General features: G+C 45.1%; 1 long non-coding RNA gene across 7 annotated transcripts in view; it reads left to right on the top strand.

The window, feature by feature from the left end:
* Positions 1-26,246, top strand: part of LOC140487220 (uncharacterized) — a 142,823-nt gene that overhangs the window by 18,222 nt on the left and 98,355 nt on the right. For 4 of the 7 annotated variants that reach the window (XR_011962791.1, XR_011962792.1, XR_011962789.1 and 1 more), the window contains 5 exons: positions 254-336; positions 6,080-6,188; positions 9,267-9,373; positions 17,207-17,299; positions 18,990-21,409. This is a non-coding gene — a long non-coding RNA (uncharacterized lncRNA). Of the gene's footprint in view, positions 1-253; positions 337-6,079; positions 6,189-9,266; positions 9,374-17,206; positions 17,300-18,989; positions 21,410-26,246 lie in introns of those variants that run through there. The other 3 variants (XR_011962793.1, XR_011962788.1, XR_011962790.1) reach the window with 3 other exon arrangements.

Below are 26,246 nucleotides of genomic sequence, written 5' to 3'. Positions count from 1 at the left end.
CCCCAAAATCCAGATGTTAGTCTAGAGGACGTTGCACCATCGAGAGGGCTGATTCTGTGGTTGTATTAAATGGTGCCTTCTTAGATGACGAGTGGTCCATCCAGTTTCATTCCTTTGTTGAGACTTTGCAGTGATTAATACAGTGAGTAGCTGGCTGGGCCACTGTCAGTTTGGCAGGGTTTTTTCTGCCATTGACTATGTTTCCATGGAGATCAGGAGATTCCTAATTCCAGTTATTTTTTCTTGAATTCAGATTCCACCATCTGCCAAGATGGGATTCGAGCCAGGACTTCAGTCGTTTGTTTTAATATTCTGGATAAAACCTAAATACATCAGGTTTGTTCACTCACTTTAAATATCACTTACCCAGGTTTTGTTTCTTTGTGAAACACTGTCCATCATCCTGTCTCCTCCATCCTTCTCTCCAACAACAAGAGTTTGGAGCACATGGAGTTTCTCTGTCACTAAGACTGAGATAATCCGATCTGCTGCTTCTCTCCCTCCTACTAGCCCACTGAGCCCAACTGCCTCACGTGGTGTTCCTGGTTTTTGTCCAAACCTACATCTTTCTCCAATCTCATCTCATGTCAAGCCTTATCAGAGCTCATCTTGTCCCTTTACCCTAATCTCACTAAACCATCGACTTGCCAACTCTCTTTTCTTCCTCCTCCTCATCAGTCCCCCTCACCGATTCACAGACATTGTTCCTTGTTCTGTCTTTTCTGGTTATGGTCCTTCTCTCCCATTCTGTGAAAAACTGACATTTGACCTTACGGTTGTTGGAAAATCCTGCTCCATCTCCACTCTCCCTTTCCTTTCTGAATTCCTTGCATTTGGTGTCCTTTATGGATCTATCCTTGGCCCCTCCTGTATCTCACCTACATACTGTCAGGAGGTGATATTGTGCAAAAGCACCATGTTGGGTTTCACATGTACACTGACGATGCCCAACTCTTCCTCCCCATCATCCCTCTCCATTACTCCACTGTTACTCAGTTATCAAACTGCTTACCACATTCCCACTACTCTATTATGTGCAGTTTCCTCCAATGAAACATTGTCACGGTTAAACCCATTGCCTTTCCTTTCCCTAACTGCTGAGCCTCTCCATCTCACTGGGAACTATGCAGTAGAACTAGACTCTTCACAATACTGCTGTTATATCTGACGCGAAGCTGACCTTCTTATTAGACATCTACACAATCCCAAACACCAGGAATTCCAATCTCTAAACCATTGCTTATCTCCTCTTCACCCTCGCTCCATTGCTACTGAAACCCCTTACCCATGTCTGTGTTACCTTTAAACTTGACGAATCCAATGCAGAACCCTTGATTCTGTGACTGGCTGAGAATCTGGTTTCAGACTCCCCTCTCAGTATTTACCCTCAGACACATCAGTATTTATTCTGTCAAACCCCTTAAGAATCTGGTGGTGCGGTCTGATTGTAGGTGGTGGAAATGACAGAGGATGATGTGTTGTATCTGGGTGGAAGGTAAGGACTTGAGGGGGGGAGTTCTTTCCTTGTTGCAGTGGGAGGTGTGGGTTTCAAAGACAGAGGTGCGGGAAGTGGAGGAGATATAGTGGATGGTATTGACCACATGGAAGGGGAAATTACAGTCCTTGTAATACGGGGCCATTTGGTACGTTCTGGCCTCACTGGAACACTGCAGTAAGCGTGAGATAGAGATGTTGGCCAGGGAACAGGCTCGTGTGTTAAAGTGGCAGGCAGCTGGAAGCTCGGGGTCTGTCTTTGCAGCAGAACGTAGATCATCAGCCACCATTTCCGCCACCTCCACTGAGATGCTGCCAGACACAGGTTCCTGTCCCCTCCATTAACAGCTATGCACCCCCCCCTCCCCCCCAGCCAGATGGTAATCCACTCCTTTGTCTTTCCAAATGTTCTGGTCTCTCTTTGGGTTCTGTCCCTGCCTATTATTTACTCTTTAACCCCTATCTCCTGCAGTACAAAGATCTGCAGGTTAGTTGAATTGGCCAAGCTAAATTTCCCATAATGCTCAGGGATGTGTAAGTTAGGTGCATTAGTCAGGAGAAATATACAGTAATATGGTAGGTGAATGGGTCTGGGTCGGATACCCTTCGGAGGGACGCTGTGGACCTTTTGGGCCAAATGGCCTGTTTCCACGGCGTCAGAATTCTAATTTTCCCAGCTTCCATCGGATCTGAGGAAGGGCCACTGGACAGATTTCTGTTCCCAGATGCTGCCAGACCTGCTGAGCTTTCCCAGCACCTTCTGCTTGTTGTCCCTGATTGACACCATCCATACACCTTCTGGATTTGATTCAGACAGGGGGAGGATCCCACCACTGACCTCACAATGGGGTCCAGCTGATTGATGGAAGCTTCGGACCAATAGGAAAAGGTGGTGGGACTGGTGGACCAAGTGGAACTAGTTGGTCATCCAAAAAATGGGAGTGAATGAGGGGCGTGGCCAGTGGGATGACACGTCACCAGTAACTCAGCCGATGCAGTGCCACGTGACACGGCCATTGGTGAATGTGGGAGACGCAAACAGGGAAGGGGAGAGTGGCCTTGGAGACGGAGATAATGAGTCACTTTAGACTGGAAAGTTTTAATTACACTCTGTGCGGTTTGTAAGTCTGAACTAGAAACTCTTAATCCCCCGTTTGCAGCAGATGGGAAAATGGCTGCGGCCCTCAGGCGGTGAAAGGTCCTGGGATATGGCCGCCATTTTTATTGGGGGTAAGGTACAGTGAGGCGCATGTGCATGTCCCCTTCCTAGGGTGGCGGGGGGGCGTGCAACTTGAAAAGTGGCATTTACACATCAAGCACATACCAAGAAAAAAGTATGTCTTTATATTCTTCCTGTACTGACTGAGTTTTGTTTTGTGAATTCATTTCATAGGATATTAAATCAGAATGATTGAGGCTGGGATCTCAAAAGCAAGTTTTTACAGTCAATGGAGTCATCAGGATCTGAATGTTATTGGCATTTAACTGTGGAAGGAGAAAGGTTTCTCTGTTCTGTTTGTGGGAAGATATCTCCAATATTTTTGTTAAGCAGAAAGGTGTACAAATTCATGATTGGGTCACCCTTTGGGTATGTGCTTTGTTCTGGGCCCTACAGCTGAGGAAGGAGATATAAGCCTGAGAGGGAGCACAGATTTATCCAAATTACACCTCGTCTCTTTGTAAGAACTCTCAGATTTAGACCCAATCACCCACTTCGTGATGTTAACCTGTAAACTTCATATTTTTAATTAACTGTAAACTTCCCATTAAAAATCCTTTTGGACTCAAATTCCAGTACTTTTTCATGTGGAATGTTCCAGCTTCTGACAACTCTCTGTTCATCCAGAAACTGCTGAGGTCCATGTTGACTCTGGGGTTACAAAGGGCTGAATTGAAAGATGAGGTGCTTTCCCTGAGCTCCCATTGAGATGCATTGGAACAGGACAGGAGGCTGAGGGTGAGGGCAGTGTAGGTATGAGCAGACAATGAAACTGACAGGGCTGCACTGTGAGGGCTGCTTGGCTCAATGAGAGTGTTTTGGAGTTGGGTGTAAACAGACTGATGTGAGACAGGGAGAAGGTGAAGCTGAAACTCCGTTTTAGTTCAGGCCGTTCAGAAATTCACATGGTCCCAATGGGAACAGCCAGTTTTTAAGTGATACCTGCGGAGTATTTGTTAATAGTTTTTAAAGTATTTTTCCTGAGGGCAGTTGAGAGTTGACCACATTGCTGTGGGTCTGGAGTCACATGTAGGCCAGACCAGGTGAGGACATTAGTGAACCAGATGGGTTTCTAACAATTGACAATAGTTTCATGGTCATCATTCGCCTTTTCATTCTAGATTGTATTGAATTCCGATGCCACCATCAGCCATGTTGGGATTCTATCCCTAATACTCGGAACATTGCACATATCACTCATCTGGCAGGAATACCATTAAGCCATTGCCTCCCTATTTAACAATGTTTAAAAGAAAGTTCCATCATTCTACGTGTACAATGTGAGATAAAATACTGCAACGACCATGTGTCAGCCTCTCCAAAAGGTCATTCAACAGAAATTTGTTTGGGGGCGAAGTATTTCACTTTTTTGGGGGGGGGGTTTATTAAACAAAAATGAATCCAAATAAAAATCTTATGCCACGGACATGTAATTTCTGAAGCCGGAGGGGGATGACAGAGACAGGGAGGGTTGTGGGGCTGGAGGGGGATTGTTGTCCAAACATCACTGTGGTGTACATGGACTGCAGCATTTCAGGGAGGGGGTTAACCACCACTTTCTCCAAGACAAGTAAAGGTGGCCAATAAATACTGGTCTGGGCAGCAAAGGCAACCCCCAGTGAATAAAACCAAGCAGTGACCTCTCTGAGCTGACTTGCTCTGAAGTTAAAAACCTCTCTGGAAAATGGAGTGTGCAGAGAAGACAAACAGTGACATTTCACAGCTGCCCTCAGAGAGACCTCATTCTTGGAAGTACTCAGAGCCGGGGATCAGCTCAGTGAGTTTCAGTCTCTTCAAATATCAATCTTAGTCCGTTTTATTTTATTCAATCTACAATAGTGAGTCACGTGAGGATTTCTTTTTAATGTCTTACGGTCTCTTGATTAAATGTTTAAGATCTGAACCGTAAGCATTAATTTATTCACGGGCAGTATTTTTTGAGCAGTAAGACTGTGCCTTTGTCTTGGTCTGTAGATTGTTAAGGCGGAGAGATGGCCTGTTGTAGAGTGGTGTGCTGTTCCTGTCGGATGTGGGAGATTAGGGAGAGTTTCAACGATCCTGATGATTATGTCTGCAGGAAGTGAGATTGCAAATCCTGTTGGAATGGATGGATTGGTGGAGGAGTGATTAAAGGCAGTGAGGAATTGACAGGAGCCGGGGGGGTGATAGGTGGCAGTCTCAGGAATGCAGGATACTGCAGATACAGTCAGGTAGGTGGGTTACCGCCAGGAAAGCTAGGAGGGGTAGGTCGGTACTGCAGGAGTCTCCTGTGGCTATCCCTATCTCAGACAAGTATACTGTTTTGGAAAATGTAGTTGGTAATAGACTTTCAGGGGAATGTTGCACTGACAGTCAAGTTACTGGTACTGAGACTGGCTTCTAACATAATGTGAGGTATATCCAGTTCCACACGATCGATGGTGATCGGGGACTCTCTAGTCAGGGGCACAGTCTGCTGTTTCTGCAGCTGACAGTGAGACATCAGAATGGGGTGGTGCTGCCCTGGTGCCAGTGTCAAGGATGTCTCTGAGGGAGCAGAATATTCTCAAAAGGGAAAATAACCAGTGGGAGGACATTGTACATTTTTACCAATGGCATAGGAAGGGGAAAGCATGGGGTGCTGACGAGCAGGGAGATTTGCTAGTGCCACTCGGGATGCATTAAACCAGTGAGGGAGTCGGGGTAATCCTAAAGAGATAGTGAGAAAAGAGGTGAGTCTGAGGCTGGTACTGTTCACCAGTCAGACTGTCAAGGCAGGCAAGAGCAAGCCACAGAATGAGGTGCGACGGACCAGTTGCACTGCATTTATTTCAGTGCAAGAGACCTGAAAGGTCAGGCAGGTGGGCTCAGGGTATGGTTTTGAACATGTGACTGGGATATTATAGCAATCACAGAGGCATCACTCAGGGATGGATAGGATTAGCAGCTTAATGTTCCAGGGTATAGATGCTGGATAGAAAGGGGCCAACAGAGCAGGGAGAGAGGTGTTTTTGATTATGGATAACATTATGGCTGGGCTTCCGGAGCATATTCCTGGGAGTACATCCAGGCAAGTTATTTCCTTGGTCCTGAGAAATACGAAAGTGATGACCATCTTACTGGGATGGTATTATAGACTCTCTCCCAATAGTCAGCGAGGAATTGAGACACAATTTTACCAGGAGACCTCAGTTATCTGTAAGAATAATGTAGTTGCAATGATAAGGGGTTTTAACTTTACTAAGATGGCCTCGGACTGCTGTAGTGTTAAGGGCAAGATGGAAAGGTATTTCTTCAGTGTGTACGAGAACACTTCAGATTCAGTTTGTAGGATGTACCTCCTAGAGAAGGGACAAAACCTGACCTGTTTTCTTTATTCTTTCACAGGATGAGGCTGTCACTGGCTCGGCCAGCATTTATTGCTGTGTTTACCCAGAGGGCAGTTAAGAGTCAACCACGTTGCTATAGGTCTGGAGGCCCATGCAGACCAGACCAGGTAAGGATGGCATTTTCCTTCCCTAAAGGTCATGAGTGAACCACATTGGTTTTTCCCAACAATTGACAATGGATTCCTTGTCGTCACTAGATTATGTTTTCCAGATATTTATTGAATTCATGTTTCAAACTCTGCCGTGATGGGATTCAAATCCGGGTCCCCAGAACGTTATCTGGGTCTCTGGATTAACTGTCGAGCGATAATTTCACTCCGTCATCACTGCCTCTTATGACATGAGGCAGGGTGAGTGACTGAGGTATCAGTGGGGCAGCGCATCAGCACCAAAGATCCCACAGTATTGTGGCTTAGTGGTGAGCGCTGCTGCCTCAGCACCAGGGACCTGGGTTTGATTCCAGCCTTGGGTAACTGTCTGTGTTGGAGTTGGCCCATTCTCCCCAGTGTCTGTAAGGGTTTCTTTCCGGTGTTCCAGTTTGCTCCCACAGTCCAAAGATGTGTAGGTTAGTTGGATGAACCATGTTAAATTTCCCATAGTGTCTAGATGCAGTATATGAGGTTTTGGGATGTGCAGGCAAATCTCTGCCTGATGTGAAAAGATCTTGGACAGAGGTCAGAGGGAGATGTGGCCGCATGTTTTACATCTCCCATGGCGGCAAGGTTGTGTCAAGGGTGTGGAGCGTGGGTTGGTGGGTTATTGGTCAATGCATTGAATACAGAAGCTGGGGCACCATATTGTGGCTGGACAGGACGTTGATTAAGCCACTTCTGGAATTCTGTTTTCAGTTTGAATTACTCTGTTCTGGGAAGGATGTTGTGAAACTTAAAGGTTTGGACAAGATTTACAAAAACATTGTCAGGATTGGAGGATTTGGGCTACAGGGAGAGGCTGAATAGGCTGGGGCTATTTTCTCTGGAGAGTCAAAGACTGAGAGGTGACTTCATGGAGATTTATAAAATCACGAGGGGTGTGAATAAGGTGAACAGCTGGCTCCTATTTCCTCAGGTTAGGTGGGTCCAAAACTAGAGCACCTGGGTTTAAGTTGAGAGGGGAAACATTTAAGAGGGATCTAAATGGCAACGTTTTCAAGCTGAGTGTGGTGTGTATATGGGAGGGGCTACGAGATGAAGTAGTGGAGGCTGATAAAATCACAACATTTAAAAGGCTTCCAATTGGGTACTTGAATAGGAAGGGTTTTGATGGATGCAGGCCAATAGATGGTAAATGGGAATCCATTAGTTTAGGATTCTTTGTTGGCATGGACGAATTGGACCGAAGGTCTGTTTCTTTGATCTTAATAAATTAAGATGCATTCCTCTATTTTGTGGAGAGCTAGCTGAAGCACAGATAATTATTCTTGGAGCTGAGAAGGTGAAGCAGTGATTTCGATCTGGTGCAGATTTGGTTCCAAGGTCTTGAATTTGCAGAGAGAGAGAGAGGAATTGTTAACACTGTCACAATTTTTAGTAACTATTTTCAAGTAATTGGCAAATAATACAAGGTGAAAATGTGAACACTATTTTACTCAGTAACTTTTGAGCATCTGGAACAGTCTGAACGACACAGATTCAGCAGGTATTCTGAAACAGACTTAGAATTTTACTTTTTCAGGAAAGATTTGGGGGGCTATGGGCACATGGGAGGGGACTTGGGACAGATTTGCAGCATGTCCCGTGGGAGAGAGTACAGCCCCAATGGGCTGAATAGGCCCCAGGCCCTGTGCTCTGTGATACTGCCCCATTCACTGTGAATGATGAAGCTCATTCCAGGGCAGAGAGAGGGATGAGCCCTCCACTCTCATCACAATGGGGCCCGGCTGATTGACGGCAGCTCCAGACCAATGGGAGGAGAATCTGTGTGGTCCTGCAGCTAATGGGATTGAATGAGGGGTGTGGCCAGCAAGCCAACACCTGTCCATGAGCTGTGCAGGTGCAGTGTCACTGGGTGGGGGTGGGAGAGACAGCAGAGACTGGGACAGAGGCTGTTGGACCTGAATTACAAGCTCCTGGTAAATTAAAACTAAAAGAACTGCGGAAGATGTAAATCAGAAACAACAACCAGGAGGTTCTGGAAAAGCTCAGCAGGTCTGGCAGCATCTGTGATGAAAAATCAGAGTTAAAGTTTCAGACCCAGTGTCCCTTCCTCAGGAGACAGATGTTACTGAGAAAAAAAGTCAGTTTATGTGCCGAAGTTCGTGTGGGAGGGAGGATAAAAGGAGTAAAGGATAGGTGGGGATAGAGTGAGAAGAACGATCTGGGTAAAGGAGTGGATAACGATCTGGGTAAAGGAGTGGATAACGATCTGGCTGGGGAAGGGTGATTAGCTGTTAATAGAGACTGTTCGTGGCTAACCATAGGCAGTTTGTCATGGCAGGCTGTGAGAACAAGGCCTGGTGTGTGGGGTAGTGGGCAACGACATGAGGTTGTTGACTTATGGTTAGCCACTAACTGTCTCCACTGTAAGCTGTTGCCCGCCTATATCACTCCACGATTGGAGCTGCCGAGGACACAAAACTTTGGAATATCCTCCCTAACTCCCTCTCTCCGCCTTAAAGATGTATCTAAAAATCGTTCTCTTCAATCAACGTTTCCATCATTCATGAAGCATTTGAGGAGATTTGTCAGTGTGAAAGGCTCCATACAATGCAGGTAGTTGTTGTTATTGTCTGACATCGGGAGAAACAGGGATGAGCCCTCTCTCTCTCACACCTGATGAACAACAGCAAAAGCAGGAGGCACTGAGCATGCTCCAGCCCACAATGGGCCTCGGATTATTGATGTCAGCGCAGGACCAATAAGAGTGGGGGAAAGGGGGCTTAGAGGTGCTAGTTGGTCCTTCAACCAATCGGAGTGAATAAGGGGCGGGAAAATACTTAACCACGTGACAGCAGAGTGTTGTTGTACCCAAGGCATTGGAAATGTGTGAAGGTGCAGGGCAGGGTGAAGGAAAGACATTGACCAGGGAGTGGAGGAAATTTTCATGGTATGGGATGAGAGGTTATACAGAACTTAGTACACATTGTAAAACACAAATTTGAAAATCCTGAATTCTGCACCATTTTCCCTCCCTATAATGCATTTTGCACTCCCTGAAATATCAACTGTGTGTTTCTCCCTCCACAGACACCAGTGATCAGTGCCAAAGCCCCATTGCCTGTGGAGAAGGTGATGTTTGACTTCCTTGGACAGCTGCAGTTCGTGTGGTGAAGGTTATCCCACAATGTGTTTGGGTAAGAGCTGTTATAGATTATTCACTCAGCGACAGTGAAGAGTTGACAATATGTGTGCAAATCAACAGCGGTTTGTTTTTTTTTTATCGTGTTTATAATTCCACATAAATACTATTGAGAACTTCTGACATAAGGCCACAGATGGGGATATTAGGTCAGATGATCAAAAGAATTGCCAAATAAGCAGGTTTTCAGGAATACCTTTAAAGGAGGAAAGCAGGTCTGAGGGGGTTAGGGTTGGAATTCCAGACCGTGTTGCCTTGGCAACAGTAGAAACAGCCAGACAGGTGAAGCAATGAATAAACACATCGTTGGGAGTCTGAAAGAAAATGAGTTGTCGGGATCTCACAGGTTGTGTGATGCAGGGCGACAGGGATGTTCACAGCCAGGAATTACATCAAGGGTGAGAATTTTAAATTGTTGCTTGTTAATCGGAGCCTTTTGATGGATCAACAAGTTTTAGTACAAGTGAGCACTTGGGCAGTACTCTTGAGATTGCATGTAAGTTGAATGTGGGAGGCTGGCCAGGAGTGTGTTTGGATAATGAAGTCTGGAGATAACACAGGGATGGACGAATGTTTCAGTAAATGGGCTGAGACTAGGGTGGAGTTGGGTGATGTCACTGATGTAGGAATAGTGCTTTTGGAGTTGGGCTGCTCCTCCTCCTCATCACTCCCCCTCACCAAATCACAGATATTGTTCCTTGTTCCACCTGTCTCTCTTTTCTGGTTATGTCCTTCTCTCCCATTCTGCTACAAACTAATATTTGACCCCACTGTTGTTGCAAAAACCTACTCCATCCCGACTCTCCCTTTCCTTTCTGAATTCCTTGTATTTGGTGTCCCTTAAGGATCTCTCCTTGGTCCCTCCTGTTTCTCACCTACACACTGCCAGGAGGTGACATTGTCCAAAAGCACCGTGTTAGGTTTCACATGTACACTGACAATGCCCAGCTCTCCCTCTCCATCATCCCCCACCCCCCCCCCCATCACTCAGTTATCAAACTGCTCATCGCACTCCCACTACGCGATTGGCTGCAATTTCCTGCAGTGGAACGTTGCAATGGTTAAACCCATTGCCTTCAGTTGCTATTACAAATTACTTTCCCTTACTGCTGAGCCCCTGCCTCTCCCTGGGAACTATCTGAGGCAGAACCACAGTCTTGACAATATTGCGCTTGTATCTGACCCCAAGCTGACCTTCTGATCAGACATCTACACAATCACAAACACCAGGAATTCCAATCTCTTAAATGTTGCTTGTCTCCACCTCACCCCAGCTCCATTGCTACTGAAACCCTTGACCTGTGTCGGTGTTGCCTTAAACTTGATGAATCCAAAACAGAACCCGTGATTCCGTGACTGACCCAGAATCTGGTTCCAGACTCCCTCATGATGGGAAACATACTCTCAGTATTTACCCTGTCAAACTCCTTAAGAATCCTACATGTTACAATGAGATCACCTCTCATTCTTCCCAAATCCAGTGAGTAGAGTCTCAACGTCTTCAGCCTTTTCTTAAAAGATAATCCCTGCAAACCAGGGTTTATCCCAGTCAATTTTCTGTGAAATGCCTCTGATGGAATGATGTATTTCCTTAAATAAAGGGACCAAACCTTCTGTCATTACCCCAGATGTGGTCTCACTCACACTTTATAAAGTTCCTCTCAGGTATATACTCCAAACAACTCCCTTTAAACTTGCACAGATGTTAGAAATTCTCAGCAGGTCATGCAGCATCTGTGAAGAAAAATCGGTTCAAGTTTCGGGTCTGGTCACCCTTCCTCAGATACGTTAACTCTAATTTCTTTTCACAGATGCTGCTCGACCTGCTGAGCTTTTCCAGAAACTTCTGTTTCTCTTCCTGGTTTACAGCATCTTCAGTTGTTTCAGTTTTCATATCCTTTAACCTTGCCATCTCTCCTCTAGAATTTGTCAGTTCCACCTTGGAAAAAAGATTCACATTAGTTTGAACTCCCCTACCCTGGGAAAAAAGAAACCATGACTAGTCACCCTATCATTGCTCCTCATAATTTTATAAAGTTCGATAAAGCCACCTAAAGTGTCCAGTGCTGCAGGGAAATAGCCTCAGCCTATTCAGCCTTTCCCTATGGTTCAAATGTTCCAATGCTGGCAACACCCTAGTAAAACATTCCTGAACTCTTGCAAGTTTCCCAACATCTTTCCTGTAACAGGGAGACTGGAATTTAAAGCAGTATGGGGATTCCAAAAGCGGCCGAGCCAATAAACTGTACAACCGAAACATGATTTCCCAGCTCCTATCCTCAATGCACTGCCCAATAACAGCTAGCATACCGCACACCACATTCACTGACCTGTCTACCTTCAACCCCACTTTCAAGGAACTATCAACCCACACTGCACAGTCTGTTTGTCTGTCAACACTTCCCAGGAACTTGTCATTAAGAGGTTGAGTCCTATTCTGGTAACATCTTTCTGAAATCAGGGAGACCACAATTGAATACGGTATTCTAAAACTGACCTCACCAATGCCCTACTCAGCCACAACGTGCCCTCCTAATCCCTATACTCAATGACAGAATCCCTACAGTGTGGAAGCAGGCCTTTCCCCCCATGACACCATACCAACCATCGGAACAGCATTCCACCCAAACTCTGCAACCTGCCATTACCCAAAGCTAATCCAGCTAACCTGCATGTCTTTGGATTTGTGGGAGGAAATTAAGAGCACCCAGAGGAAGCCCACGCAGACACACAGGGCGAATGTGCAAACACCACACAGACAGTGGAATCGAACCAGAGTACATTTATTGATCAGCACATTTCATTCAATGGTAGTGTCCCAAATGCCACATTCAGCACCTGATCTCCCTGAAACTCTACTTTCCAAGAACTATGCAGTTGTTCTGAGCCCTTCAGAGGGAATTAAGGTGAGGAGGAGAAAACAGGAACAGGGTTGAGTTTTAGATCTATAAAATAACTCTCCATCTTCCCCCTCTGTTTCCCCTATCTCCCCCCGCTCTGTCTGCTCCCCCTGTCTCTCCCCGCTCTATCTGCTCCCCCCGCTCTGTCTGTACCTCCCCTCTGGCCTGTTCCCCCTACCCCCCCCCCCCCCCCGTTGGCCTGTCCCCCTCCCTCTGTCGGCCTGTTGTCCCCCCTCCCTCTGTCGGCCTGTCCCAGTCGGCGTGTTCCCCTCTTCTCCCTCCCCCCCCCCCCCCCCCCCCCCCCCCCCCCCCTCCGGTCTGTTCCCTTCGCCCTCTCTGTCAGTTGCAACCCCTGTTCCCCTCCCCTCTATTCCCACTTTATGTCCAGATCCGGCTCTGTGCCACCCCTCTCTATCCCCCCCTCTCTTTCCCCATCCATTTCGGTCCCACCCCTCTCGATCTGCCTACCCTCCCTCCCTCCCAGTTCCCTATTTCTGTACTCCCCCACTGCAGGGCAAATATTTTGTCTATTTACCCTATCCATGCCCAGCCTGATTTTAAAAATCTCTTTCAGGTCACCATTCAACCTCTGACGCACCAGGGAAAACAGCCTATCCAACCCTGGCAACATGCTATAATTCGTTTCTGATCTCTTTTAAAGTTTAATAACATCCATCTGATAGGAAGGAGAACAGAATTCTATGGAATTTTAATTTGGCAACTTTTGCAATGTCCTGTACAGCCGCAATATGATCTGCCAACCCCTCTACTCAATGCTCTGACCATTAAAGACAAGCAGACCAACTGTGGCCTTCACTATCCTATCTACTTGCTACTCTACTGTGAAGGAACTATGAAACCGCACTCCAAGGTCTCTGTTTAGCAGCACTCCCCAGGAACTTACTATTAACTGTATAAGTCCTGCTAAAGTTTGCTTTTCCAAAATGCAGCAGCTTGCATTTTTCTAAACTGAACTCCTCAGCCCATTCACCCATCTGATCCAGATCCTATTGTACTCTGAGGTAATCTTTTTCACTGTCTACTGCACCTCCCATTTTGGTACTATCTGCAAACTTACTTACAATACCTCTTATGTTCACATCCAAACTATGGATATAAATGACGAAAAGTAGTGGATCCAGCACCAATCCTTGTGACACTCCACTGGTCACAGGCCTCCATCCTGAAAAGCCCCCTCTGCCTTCTACCTTCGGGCCAGTTCTATACTCCATGCGATCTAACCTTGCTGACCAGTCTCCCATGAGGAACCTTGTTAAACACGTTACTGAAGTCCGTGTAGATCATGTCCATGCTCTGACCTCAACAATCCTCTTTGTTACTTCTTCAAAAAAACTGAGTCAAATTCATGAGATATGATTTCCCATGCACAAAGCTGTTATTCGTATCCAGGATTTAACTCTGTACATTGGGGTCTGCATTGCCCAGTTATAGGTGTTAATATTCTGGATGAAATTCAAGCACGCCAACATTTTGTCAGTGACTCTGTATTGAGTCTTGTTAATGTCACCAACACAGATGAGTTCCTTTTGAAAGGCAGTCCCTGTATCCCTTGCCCACCAGGAAATAGTGTAAGTGTCCTTACCCCTGGACCAGGAGGATCGGGTTTAGAGTTGAGTGACAGCATCTTTGAAGAGGCTGATTAGTAAACCTGCCCAAGCCCCCAGGCCATACTGTCTCCCAGCTGTCCCTGCCTGAGCCTCCAAACAGAACCTTCCTGTAGTTTCTCTCCTGTCAGACACTCCCATTGCTCAGTTTGCTGCACTGCTCCTGTCCCTCACTGACCTGTCCATTCCCCCAGTGTCCTCCACATTCATTCATTGTTTACAATCCTGTTATCCCAGTCCTCCAGCCCTGCCCCCTCCCGTCGATAGAGACGGCTCAGTGGTTAGCACTGCTGCCTCACAGCACCAGGTACCTGGGTTCGATTCCGGCCACAGGCGACTGTCGGTGTGGAATTTGAGCATTCTCCCAGTGTTTGAGCGGGTTTCCTCTGGGTGCTCCGGTTTCCTCCCACAATCCAAAGACGTGCAGGACAGGTGAATTGGCCATTCTAAATTGCCCATAGTATAAGTTAGGGGGCATGGGTCTGGGTAAGTTACTATTTGCAGGGTCGGTATGGACTTGTTTGGCCGAAGGGCCTGTTTCCATACTGTAGGGATTCTGATATATGGGGCAGCAGCTGCTGTCAATCACCCGGACTCCTGTATGATTGGGAGCACGTGCTGTAGGAGGGGAGACAAGTGCACGGGCACAGCGTTGGCCAATTGTGGCACTATGTGCAGCATAGGTCAGTGCCTGGGAAGGAGACTGTGGGTGTGAGGGATTAATCTATCATTAGCAGCTTCATCCCTCTGGGAGCAGGACCCAGGGGAATGACCCCTTTCTTGCTACCCTGACATGTGATCAGACTATCAGTGGTGCAGCGTTTTGCAGAAAGTTTTAAGAACTTTTTTGTGAAGATTCAGGGTTGTTATGGAAAGGGACAAGGATGGGTCTGCAATTAGAATTCTAATTTGGTTCATTTTAGTAAGATGGGTCTTGGCCAGAATGTGCAGGAAGCAGTGTATGCAGGATAGTTCTCATCAGGAGCTAGGAAACTGAGTTCGAAGAGAGAATGTGTGAGAACTGGGTGTGGAGGAAAGGAGTGGGGGGTTTGGTTTGGATTTCAGTTGACAGAAGAGAGAAACTGTGAGACTGAGGTTTAAAGCTTTGGGGGAACAAGGAAACTACAGTTTAATACTACAATTGTCTTATGGATTTCCATCCTGTACTAACAGTGGTAACTTGTGACCTCTATTGTATGGTACTGAAAGGGTGGATTTCCGGATGAGAAATACAAATTGAACTTCATGTTCAGATCTGATAGTTACTTGATCTGTGCCGATCTGAATATCATTGGCCTTTTCATCTGGAAGGAAAGGTGTGTATTCTGTCCGTGGGCGAATATTTCAAATGTCAGTTTGACTGCAAAAGAACTGAGACACAGCCAAGTTTATGTCAGCGTGGTGAGTGTGGAGAGAGATTTCATTTGTTTTTAAAAGTCTGAAAAATCATGGCACATTTCCCAGGAACAATTAAGCCACAACTTTGCTTTGTAGAAGGACAAGTCTTTAATGAACCATGCAACCAGAAAGACACAAGGATACCTGCACCGTGGGAAACACTATGAAAACGGGATTGTTGTAAAGGAGTTCATTCTCGATCATGGATTGTAATCCATTGGCATTGTCACGTCGGTTCCAGCCCCGCGGGGAAACACTGGAAATATGATGAATGTAATGGAGGTTTCAGTTATTAAACTGGAAAAAGTGCAGAACAATTTACAAGGATGTTGCCAGTGCTCAGGGGTCTGAGTTATAGGGAGAAGTTGGACAAGCGAGGATTTTATGTTTAGAGCAGAGGAAACTGAGGGGTTTCTTTTCTAGAAGTGTATAAGACCATGAGAGGCATGGATAAGGTGAATGCACTCAGTCTTTTTCCCAGGAACTCAAGGATTGGACGGCTTGATTGGATCAGTTTAAGGTTAGAGGAGAAAGAATAAAAGGGAAGCTGAGGGGCAACAGTTTTACACAGAGGGTGGAATGAGCTGGCAGTGGAAGTGGTTCAGGCAGGAACACTCACAACAGGTAAAAGACATTTGGACAAATACATGGAGAGGAAAGGGTCAGAAGCAGATGGGCCAAGTGCAGGGAAATGGGGTTCGCGTGGATGAACATTCTGGTCGGCATGGGCCAAAGGGCCTGTCTCTGCTGTAGGACTCTACAACTCCTAAGTGCATCTACTATTTCTCCCACTAACTCTGGTATCCTGGGATGTATTCCATCAGGGCAATGAGACTTGTCTACCTTTAGCTCCATTAGCATATCCAGTTCTAACTCTTTCACGATCATGGTTATTATCTAGGTCCTCACCTTCCTCAGTCTCCTTATTAATTACTGCCATGTTCTTCGTATCCTCCGCTGTGAAAACTGACTGCTGTGTCCTCATATTCCTGAACCCTGCAGGATAGGAATAACTAGGCACAGAACTCTGAGAGGTCTTCTTTGAGTCTTTATTGATGAAACATGGCAGTTACATGGATAGTGCACATGCAAAATACCTTCAGGCAGCATCAGGTAACTCCCCACCTGTCCGATGTACAGCTCCCATTCTTATACCTTTATGGTTTGGGACTTTGAATAGAGACTGTCTCTCAGTATTATCTCCATGGCAACGGCAATTAGAAAGTCTAGTTCAGTTCAGCACTTTGTGGTTAAACCACACACCCCGCCCCCACGCCCCCGTGGCTCCCTCAAGTATGTGACAGGCACTTCAGTTTCAGTGGGGTATCCATCAGGATTCTGATGTGGAGGAGCCGGTGGTGGGGTGGACAAAGTTTAAAAATCACACACCACCAGGTTCAAGTCCAACAGGTTTATTTGGAAGTACAAGCTTTTGGAGTGTGCTGTGATTTTTAACTTGATCAGGATTATCTCTATGGTAGCAGTTAAGTGCTTCAACAATTACAGAGGCCATATGTTCCCCACACAATAGGTTCCCCTCTAGCAGTGTAAACTGCTATTCTGGCCCTGGGGATAGCTACTCATCACTTTTCTCCCCCAATCCCATCTAGTTTTCTGTTGATCTTTAAAGTTTTTCTAATCTCCGAGTTTCTCCTTGGTCTTTGCCAATCTGTGTGCATTCTATTTCAGTTTGATAGACTCTCTTATTTCCTGAGCCACCCACGGCAGATTATTCCTTTTCCTACAGTCCTTCCTTTTCCCTGATATATAATTTTGCTGAGCACTTCAAAAAATTGCTTTGATATTCTCGCACTGTCTGTCAACTTTCCCATCATAAAGTCTTTGTTTCCAGTCTACATTTGCCAACTCCTGCCTCATCCTATTGTCGTCTCCTTTTGTTTTAAGCACTGGATCTTGGGAGTGGATCTAATCTTCCAGCTTACCATCTGTATTCTAAGTTCAACCAGACTTCTCAGAAGCCTTTTATCAGATTACGAGGTGAGGCGATGTTACCTGGGTGTTTTGGTTTTCATTGTCAGTGACCTTGGCTTTGAAATAAAGTACAGGATAGATATTCACAACATGGACGCTGCGAATGTACGACGCAATCTAAAACCATAAATCACCGTCTCCCCTCAGTTTAAAATTACAAAATCATTATCTCCTACATGCTTCCTCACTATCTAAGCTTGGAATGCTAATCCACCTGACTGTGTCATTTTCCGAAAACCTCCTTTGGTGAAGATGGTGAGTTTTGGATTCACCTTTCCAGTTATTACCGTAAGAAGATAAGCCCTGGGCCCAGGAGAGGTAATGCAGCCCTTCGAACCAGCTCCACCATTTAATACGGTGATGATTGAGCTCACCTCGGTCTCAGCTTGATTTTCCTGCCTGCTCTCTCTCACCCTTCAACTCATTGCAAATTCAACATCTGTATCTCTTCATTAAATTGACTCATTGTCCTGGCATCCACCGCATTTTGAAAAGGGAATTCCACAGATTCACAACACATTCAGACAAGTACATTCTTCCTCATGAGAATAGAATAGAATCCCTACAGTGCAGAAACAGGGTATTCATCCATCGAGTCCACACCAACCTGTGATGAGCATTCCATTCAGACCCACTTGCATTTCCCATGACTAATTGTCTAACCGGCACGTGCATGGACACTGTCAGCAATTTAGCATGGGCAATCCACCTAACCTGCACATCTTTGGACTGTGTGAAGAAACTGGAGAACTGCACGAAACCATGCAAACATGGGGAGAATGTGTAAACTCCACACAGTCGCCTAAGGTCCCTGACGCTGTGAGGCAGCAGTGCGAGCCACTGAGCCACCTCTGCTTAAAACCTACTGTGCCTTATTAACCTCCCTATCCCCCAATTGGCTGAATCTATGTTCCTTACGTCAGAAATCAGGTTGTCTAAGCGGATGTCTCAGTAAATCCCAGTGACAGCTCACATGTCCCGCGTGTCTGAATGGGGATCCGATACACAACATCCTCCATCCCACACTTTTCATTCACGTTCCAGAGACAGGGCTCCAGTGGCTGCATGAGGACTGCAACTCCCAAATTCTGAGGCAGGGACCGCACGTCTGTGGGGAAACCTGCACACGTACAGAATGTGGGTGGGTTTTGGAGCGTGTGCTTTGGGGTGACTAGTGGAAAGTATTTCACACTGTGATTGTCTGGAGGAGGAACGTATTTGCTTGTAGTATGATCTGTTGGAGGGTCAAAGTGTCACCACACCCACATGGGATGAAGTTACATTCCCAACTTGTCATAACACTGGAATCGACCAATGAGAAACAAAGAAGGATGTGGCCCATTCTCCCAGACTGAAGGTTCCTCTTCTGTCCAGGATCTGCCACCTCCCTTTCTGTTTCCTTTTGTTTCATTCTGCTGTTAGATTATTGACTTGCAGCAACTGAAGGGAAAGGAAGTGAACCCAGAAAGGGTGCAGAGTATAACCAGGGACGGGAAGTGGTGTCATAGATCTGTTTATCAAAAATTCCATGAGAATGGGGAGGGTGTTCATTAGGGGTTAGTAGAGTCAGAATGGTGGGAGAGTGGAAGTGGGCTGGAGGGTTACAGCTTCGGGGGAAGAAAGGGGAAAAAGATATTCCAGAGAAACTAGAATTGTCTGTTCTGAATTTCTAATCTGCACATATTCCTTTATACAGGGTGCTAGATGGTGAAAATTCGCAGACTGAAATCTGAACATCATGTGCCGATCGTGATAAAGTTAACCAGCATTTGAGGAACCAAAGATGGGGAATCACTCGGCTAAAATTCTGCAACACTCTCCCTCCCAGCATTGTCGGTCTATCTGCGCCAAATGGACTGTGAATGGTGCAAGACAGCAGCTCACGACTATCTTCTCAAGGGTAACGAGAGATGGGGAATAAATGCTGGCTGAGTCAGTGATGCCCATATCCCGGAAATGGGTTCTATCTCTAGTTGCTGAAACCCAATTGAAGTTACTGCAGGATGAAGAGGGATACTGAGTGCATCCTCCAGGAGGCAGCACCATCACATTTCCCCTACCTACACCCACACAGTAACACAGCAACATCACTGGAGCAAAAGGCAGTGAAGCCAAAGGAGGACTTAGATATAGTTCTTCGATGTAACGTCATGAAAAGGGATTGGAACACAGCAGGAAGAGGAGACTGAGCTGGATGGTCAGCTGTTTCCCATTGAATGTTGGAGCAGGATAGAAAGGCCGAATGGCCTCCTGCTGCTATCTCCCAGGTATGTATATAGACATGGAGCCCGGGTAGGAAGAAGTAAGCAGGGCAGGGATTCTCCAGGAGAATGCACTTCCACAACAGTTTTCAGTGAGGGATGGTTTGATGGATTTTATTTAACATTTGTCTTTAACACAAGGTTTGTGAATTTGGTTTTAAAATATTGTAGCTATTTATTCCACAATAAATAAAACTAAAAGAAAAGAAATGAAAGTAACAGTTTTAAAAAATTTTGAACGCCCTGTAAATCAAAATCCTGTCTATTCCCAGACACAATCACTTTCCAGTTACTCAAAGTCCAGGGAAATATTCCCTCCCTGTCTGAACCTTTGGTTTGATTTAACTACTTTTCAGTTCTCCTTCTGTGAGCTGTGAAGTGTTCTTTTTCCCCCCATTTCTCCTACCTAGAAGTGTTATCACACACAGCTGAGCAACCTTCCCACGTTCATCATTACGCCATTTTGGGTTTTGTTAATATATAATCACCAGCAGTAAACCACCCGTGTAACCAATTGAATGTTTACAAACAAAGTCCATTACGGGCAAAGCAAACCATTACAAATGACAGAGTGGTAAGGGACCAAATCAAAGTAGACTTAGGGGTGAGGGGGCAGCAGTGGAGATAAAGCACTGTAGCCCCTGTGATGCCCACCTGTATCTAAAGGCATCGAGAGCATTGATACATACCACATGCTCCTTCTCCAAGGACACCCTGCTTTATCCTCAATCATAGAATAGAATCCCGACAGTGTGGCATGAGAGAATTGGCCCATCAAACCGCACCAACCATCCAAAGAGCATCCCACCTGGAGCACTCCATCCTGGTAACACTGCATTTCCTATGGCTGATCCACCGAGTCTGCACAATCCTGGACACTGTGGACAATTTTGCACAACTGATCCTCCTAACCCACAAATGTTTGAACTGTGGGAGGAAACCAGAGCACCTGGAGGGGCCCCGCACAATCATAGAGGAATGTGCAAACTCCATGCAGGCTGTTGACCAAGGCTGGACTCCAACTTTGTACCTGGTTCTATAAAGCAGCAGTGCTATAATCCCAATTTAAATCAAAATAGATGATCCCTGCTCATTGTCACATTGCTGTTTATTGAAGACTTGTTGTCCAGAGAGACATCCTGAGATTCAAAAAGAGACAATATAAATTCAGTCAACTCCAGCTGAGTTAATTCGATTAACAACAACAGCAATACTCCAACAGTGCCATCAGACCTCGTACCTACTCTATCATTTACGATTTTTAACCCACAGGAAGTTTGTTACCAGATTCGATGACAGCCATAATGCTCTGACCACTTTGACGGAGCCAGTGCAAGTCAGTTCTAATAGTTATCAATGGATTGAATCTAAACAGGATGTCCCACAACAGGAAGTGCTCTGACACTCAATGCCTGTAAGCCAAGGTCATTTTCCTAAAACCACTCACGTCTGGCAATACCATTGAAGATATTTTATACAGTAACCTTTCAGTGTCAATTTCCAGTTCCAGTTCATGAAGCAGCCAGTAACATGCGCCAGTGAATTGAATTCTAACAGCAGCATTGCCCTGGCAGGAGAGATTGAGGAGCTTGAAGCTGTCTTCTCTGGAGTATCTAAACATGAAACACTTCAAAGGAACAAAAATCTTCAAGAGCTCGAAAGGATAGATACAGGAAGGATGTGCTCCCTGACTGGTGTACCTGGAATAAAATAAACACTAACTATGGTATCTTTACCCAGCATTCCCTTTAGCTGCATCAATGTTTAAGATTTATTTGCTGCTTTAATTACACTCCCAGTTTTAACTGCTGTAATGTTGATGACTATGCAAATGTATAAAATATAATTTAATCCATCCCAAAACCTCTCTGTCCCTGTGTCTCACTTGTGCTCACCGAGACACTCTTTCAATCTGACCTCTTTATAAACCCTGCCCGGATATTTCCTCAGATGGCTCAGAATGAAATATTCACTGAATTGTTACTGTGCAAAAGGAGGCTGATTGGCTCATCAGCTCTCCAAAGGATCACCTCACTGAATGCTATTCTTCTCCCTTTACCCCATAAACCTTCCCATTCATCCTCTTCCAATAACACTGGCGAGTTCACAACTAACCACAGCGATTGGATTTGTTTTGTTTGTTCGTGGGATCACGGCATCACTTGCTGGGTCAGCATTTGTCAACCATTCTAACTGCCCAAGAGATGGTTCAGAGTCACCCACGTTATTCAATCTCTAGATTCACATGTAGGCTGGACCAGGTCAGAATTAACGGTTTCTCACACCCAATGACATGAAGAGTTTATTTATGGCCTATTATCTTATTTCTGAAATGTTAATGAATAATTTTTGCAGTTGAATTAAAAGTGAAAGACCAAAATGTGTTTTATTCTGATTGAGCACATCCTCCTGTTTTCTCAGTTGTTATTGACAGTCTCATTCCCCCCACACCAGAACCTGTTCCAGACAGTGTTACAGAAAAGGCAGAATGGTCAGCTGCAGCTGGTCACCTGACCGGTCACTGGACCCAAAGGGTCACTCTCCACAGATGCTGCCAGATCTGCTGATTTTTTTCGAGCAATTTCTGTTTTTGTTCCTGATTTCCCAGCATTTGCAGATGTTTCGTTTTTGAATATTGATCTTGTCTGTTGCAGAGGAGTTTATTGATGAGTTTGGAGAGTTTTGAACATTGCAACTTAGGCCACAAATCAGCCATCATCTATTGAATGGCAGAGCAGGGTTGAAGGGCTGAATGGCTTCCTCCTGTTCCAATGAAAGTTATCCATCTGCAGCTTGTGGTAACATTTCCCCTCAATGCTCACTTCACCTCCATGTCGAACACACTGTTACTGACTGAACAAACCTCCTGTGTTTGAACTAAACCTGCTCATGTTCAGTGGCTCCCTCTCCTGCCACCCGGATTTAACTCTCATCATGGAATGCTGTCTCGTGTTACTGCGGGAATGCCCACAAGGACTAATCCTGGAGTCTGTATCCCCTGGGATCCAAAAATCCCGTTTATTTCCTTCTTCCTATTTCATTCTGGCATTGAACTCTCTGTTTCAATCCATTCTCCTGTCATGCTCTTCAACATGCCCATGTTTGTGGACTAGAGGCAGCTGGCACCTGAGATTGTGGGGGGAGGCAGATTCAATCAGAGATTTGGGAAAACACTCAGACAATGACACATCCATCTGATTGTTGACTCAGACAGATAGGCAGAAAGAAAGATGCACATTTAGATAGCACTTTTGATAACCTGGGGCAATGAAACATTCTTCATCCCAATGATTTCAACCTCAAATATCTGAAAACACAGACACAAAGCTTCCTACTTTTACCAGGTTGTCTCTCAGCCTCCTTTCTTAAGAAAATAGTTTTACGCTGTTAAGCCTTTCCTGGTGATTATAACCACTTTTTCTGTCAGATTTGTGACTGAACCTTTATTTTCCTGTTGTGAGTGATGCAAGTAGCAGAAACAGTTCCTGACTTGTGAGGGGTTTCGGTTGGAGTATTTATATTTACACATTCATTCCCACCCTCACATACAGTGTGAAATTGATGTAAAACAGAAGGAAAGGATTGAGTGAGCACCCACAGAAACACAAAAGGCAGCATGTGTACCTGAGTTAAATGAACCTGGACTTGGAAAACGTGTCAACAATCAGTTAGAATTACAGAATCCCTTAGGCGCACAAAGAGACTATTCGGTCCATCGAGTCTGCAATGACCTGCTCTCCCACCCTACCTCCATAACCCCATATTTAGCATAGCTAACCCAACCCACCGAACCTATGCACTACAGGCCATGTTAGCACGGCCAATCCATCAAACCTGCACATCTGTGGGAGGGTCACATATTATGTCTAAGTGCTCAGGATTGTGGATGAAGGCTCACAAATACTTGAGTCTGACGCAAATCCTCTTGTTTTTCAAAATAAAGTCTGGGGGAAATTGCAGCCAGAAAGATTTCCGATTATCTCATGAGGAAGAGAATTCAAAACTCGTGCCACTGACCCAGGGGGCGCAGTGAAGTCACAGAGGTCTGGGAACCATTAGAAATGTAACAAGTTGTGAGCAAAGTGGGAGTGAGATAAGCCAAAAAGACAGTCTGTCACACGGGGGAAGGCAGGAGCGATTGAATTGCAGAAATGGTAGTCCCTCAAGGCCATGGGGAATGGAGTTTGGGCTGGGAAAGAAACCAGGAAACAAGGTGAACAGCTGTCAAAGAAATACATTGAAAAAACAGATTATAACAACAGAGGCAGAGTACGCAGTCTGAAATTGTTGCTCTCATTGGTGAGTACAGAACGCTGTAAAGCCTGGGTCATTCTATTACAGCCAACACATGCAGGATAGGCCAAGTGGCCTCGATCTGTGCTGTAACTTTCTGATAAATTTATTCTGACATTTGGAATTCAGGTTGGATGATGTTCATAAATTCTCAAATTGGACTTGAATTTAATATTCTGGAGAAATGTTAAATAAATCACAATTATCCCATTCTGCAGACTTTAGTCCACAGCCCTGAATGTTCCAGCATCTCAGTTACATCCATGTTCTTTTATTCTAATGTGATGCTGGTTACTGCCTCTGCCACCCATCAGTGAGTTCCTGCTCCCCACCATTTCCAAGTGAAATGAATTGTCCCTTCCCCTTCTTTCTGGGAATTAGTTTCAATCTAAATCCTCCAGTTTCTGATCTCTCAGTTAATGAATAGCTCCTTCCTATCCACTCGATCTGGATTTCTCAGCATTTTATCACTTTAAGTAAATCTCAGCTCATCCTCCTTGGAAATCATCCCCAGCCTGTCCAACCTTTCCTCAGAGCAGAAATTTCCCAATTGTAGAAACATCCTGATCAATCTCCTCTGTACCCTCTCTGGTGTGATCACATCAACCCTGGAATAAGGGGATCAGAAGTGTGTGCAGTATTTTAACCGTGGTCAAACAAGTGTTCCTGACATTTCCCATGTCACCTCTGTGTTCTTGTGGTTGTCACTCAGACAAGAAGTGTCCTGGTTTTTCCACATGGAACTGGATGTGCACTCCATGGGGCTGGGATTCCCTACCATGTGTTTCTTTGTTAACTAATCCTAAATTAACTTCAGATTATAACAACATTATCAGCTACTCAAGTCACCTTAATTTTTAAAATCTCTTTAAAATTATTACTATCTAAACACAACAGGCTTTAAGTTGCTGGTCAAGTATTCAGATGTCTCCACTGTTACAATCACTTGAAGATTATCTTTACCTTCAGCTATATTTGGTGAATTGAACACTGATTGTAAATATATGAATATCAAACGGACTTGAGTTTTATGATAATTAATCCAGTCTGACATTCTTGTTGGTTAATATCTTGAAGAGAACTGTCCTCAGAACTCCAGCTGTGCTCTGACTTCATTCACAACTGGATGTGGCTGGATTGCAGATCTTAGATCTATTCTGTTGTTTCCAGGATTGCTTCGCCTGTCTATCACTTGCTGCTTATGCTGTTAGGCACACAAGTAGTCCTCTTTGGGAACTTCATCATGTTAACACCTCATTTTTAGGTATTCATGCTGCTGTTACTGGCATGCCGTCCTGAATTCTCTCAGTTGAATGAGGATTGATCCTCTGGTTTGATGGTAAGAGGTAAGTTGGGGAAAATGTGGGGCCGTGATTCTGTAAGTTTTGTTGGAGTACAATTCTACTGCTGTTGTTGGAAAGAAAGAGCTAAACTCTCACACTGTTGGCCCGATATAATACATGCAGTATCATGAACACTGCTCAGCCAAGACATGAAATACGAGCAACACTGTACAATGATGCAGGATCACAACTGCAGCAAGGAGAATTTAAGATCCAACTTGACATAGGAGTAGGGAAAGAAACAGCTGATCCGATTATCTTCTTCATAGTCATAAAGAGACTCTGTGAGATTATGGTATTGTTGGAGGTGAGGATGGAGGAGGTTGGGGAGATGGAGAGCCCTTTCTCCAAAAGAAACTAATCTGCCTAAGAGTTGTGAGATAGAATTGATTGCCATGCATTTAGCAGAAAGCTAATTGAAACTGTTTTTATCCCCAAAAGATAACAAGACTGATGATGCTTCCAATTATCCCCAGAAACAAACCCCAGAATATATGGTTCGGAGATGGATGTCAATAGCCAATCAACATCCAACTCCTGCAATCATTGAGCAAACATATGTGTGATTACCCAGTTCTGATGAACCAGAAAATCACTGTTCACTCTGTACAGATGGACAGCAATGTGGGGAAGTATTGGCCGAGTGGTATTGTCGCGAGACAGTTAATCTAAACCCCAGATAGTGTTCTGGAGACCTGGGTACAAAACCTGCTGCGGCAGATGGGGGAATTTGAATTCAATAAAAAAAAACTTGTGAATTTAGAGTCTAATGATGACCATTAATCGATTGTCAGAAAAAAACCCCATCTGGATCACTAATGCCCTTTCAGGAAGGAAGCTGCCATCCTTCCCTGGTCTGGCCAACATTGTGACCTCAGATCCACAGCAATGTGGTTGACTCTTACCTGCCCTCTGGACAAGTAGGGATGGGCAGTAAATGCTGCCGGGCCAGCGACACCCTCATCCTGTGAATGAATAAAGGAAAATAAAAATCTGTACCCAGTGTGAATGTGTGCATGTTCAACAATGTTGTGAACATTTCCAAAACTAAGATCT

This window comes from Chiloscyllium punctatum, chromosome 16, assembly GCF_047496795.1.
Source record: "Chiloscyllium punctatum isolate Juve2018m chromosome 16, sChiPun1.3, whole genome shotgun sequence".
Classification (NCBI taxonomy): Eukaryota; Metazoa; Chordata; class Chondrichthyes; order Orectolobiformes; family Hemiscylliidae; genus Chiloscyllium; species Chiloscyllium punctatum.
The sequence above is the reverse complement of the archived record's forward strand: the minus strand, read 5'-3'. Positions and strand labels throughout refer to the sequence as shown.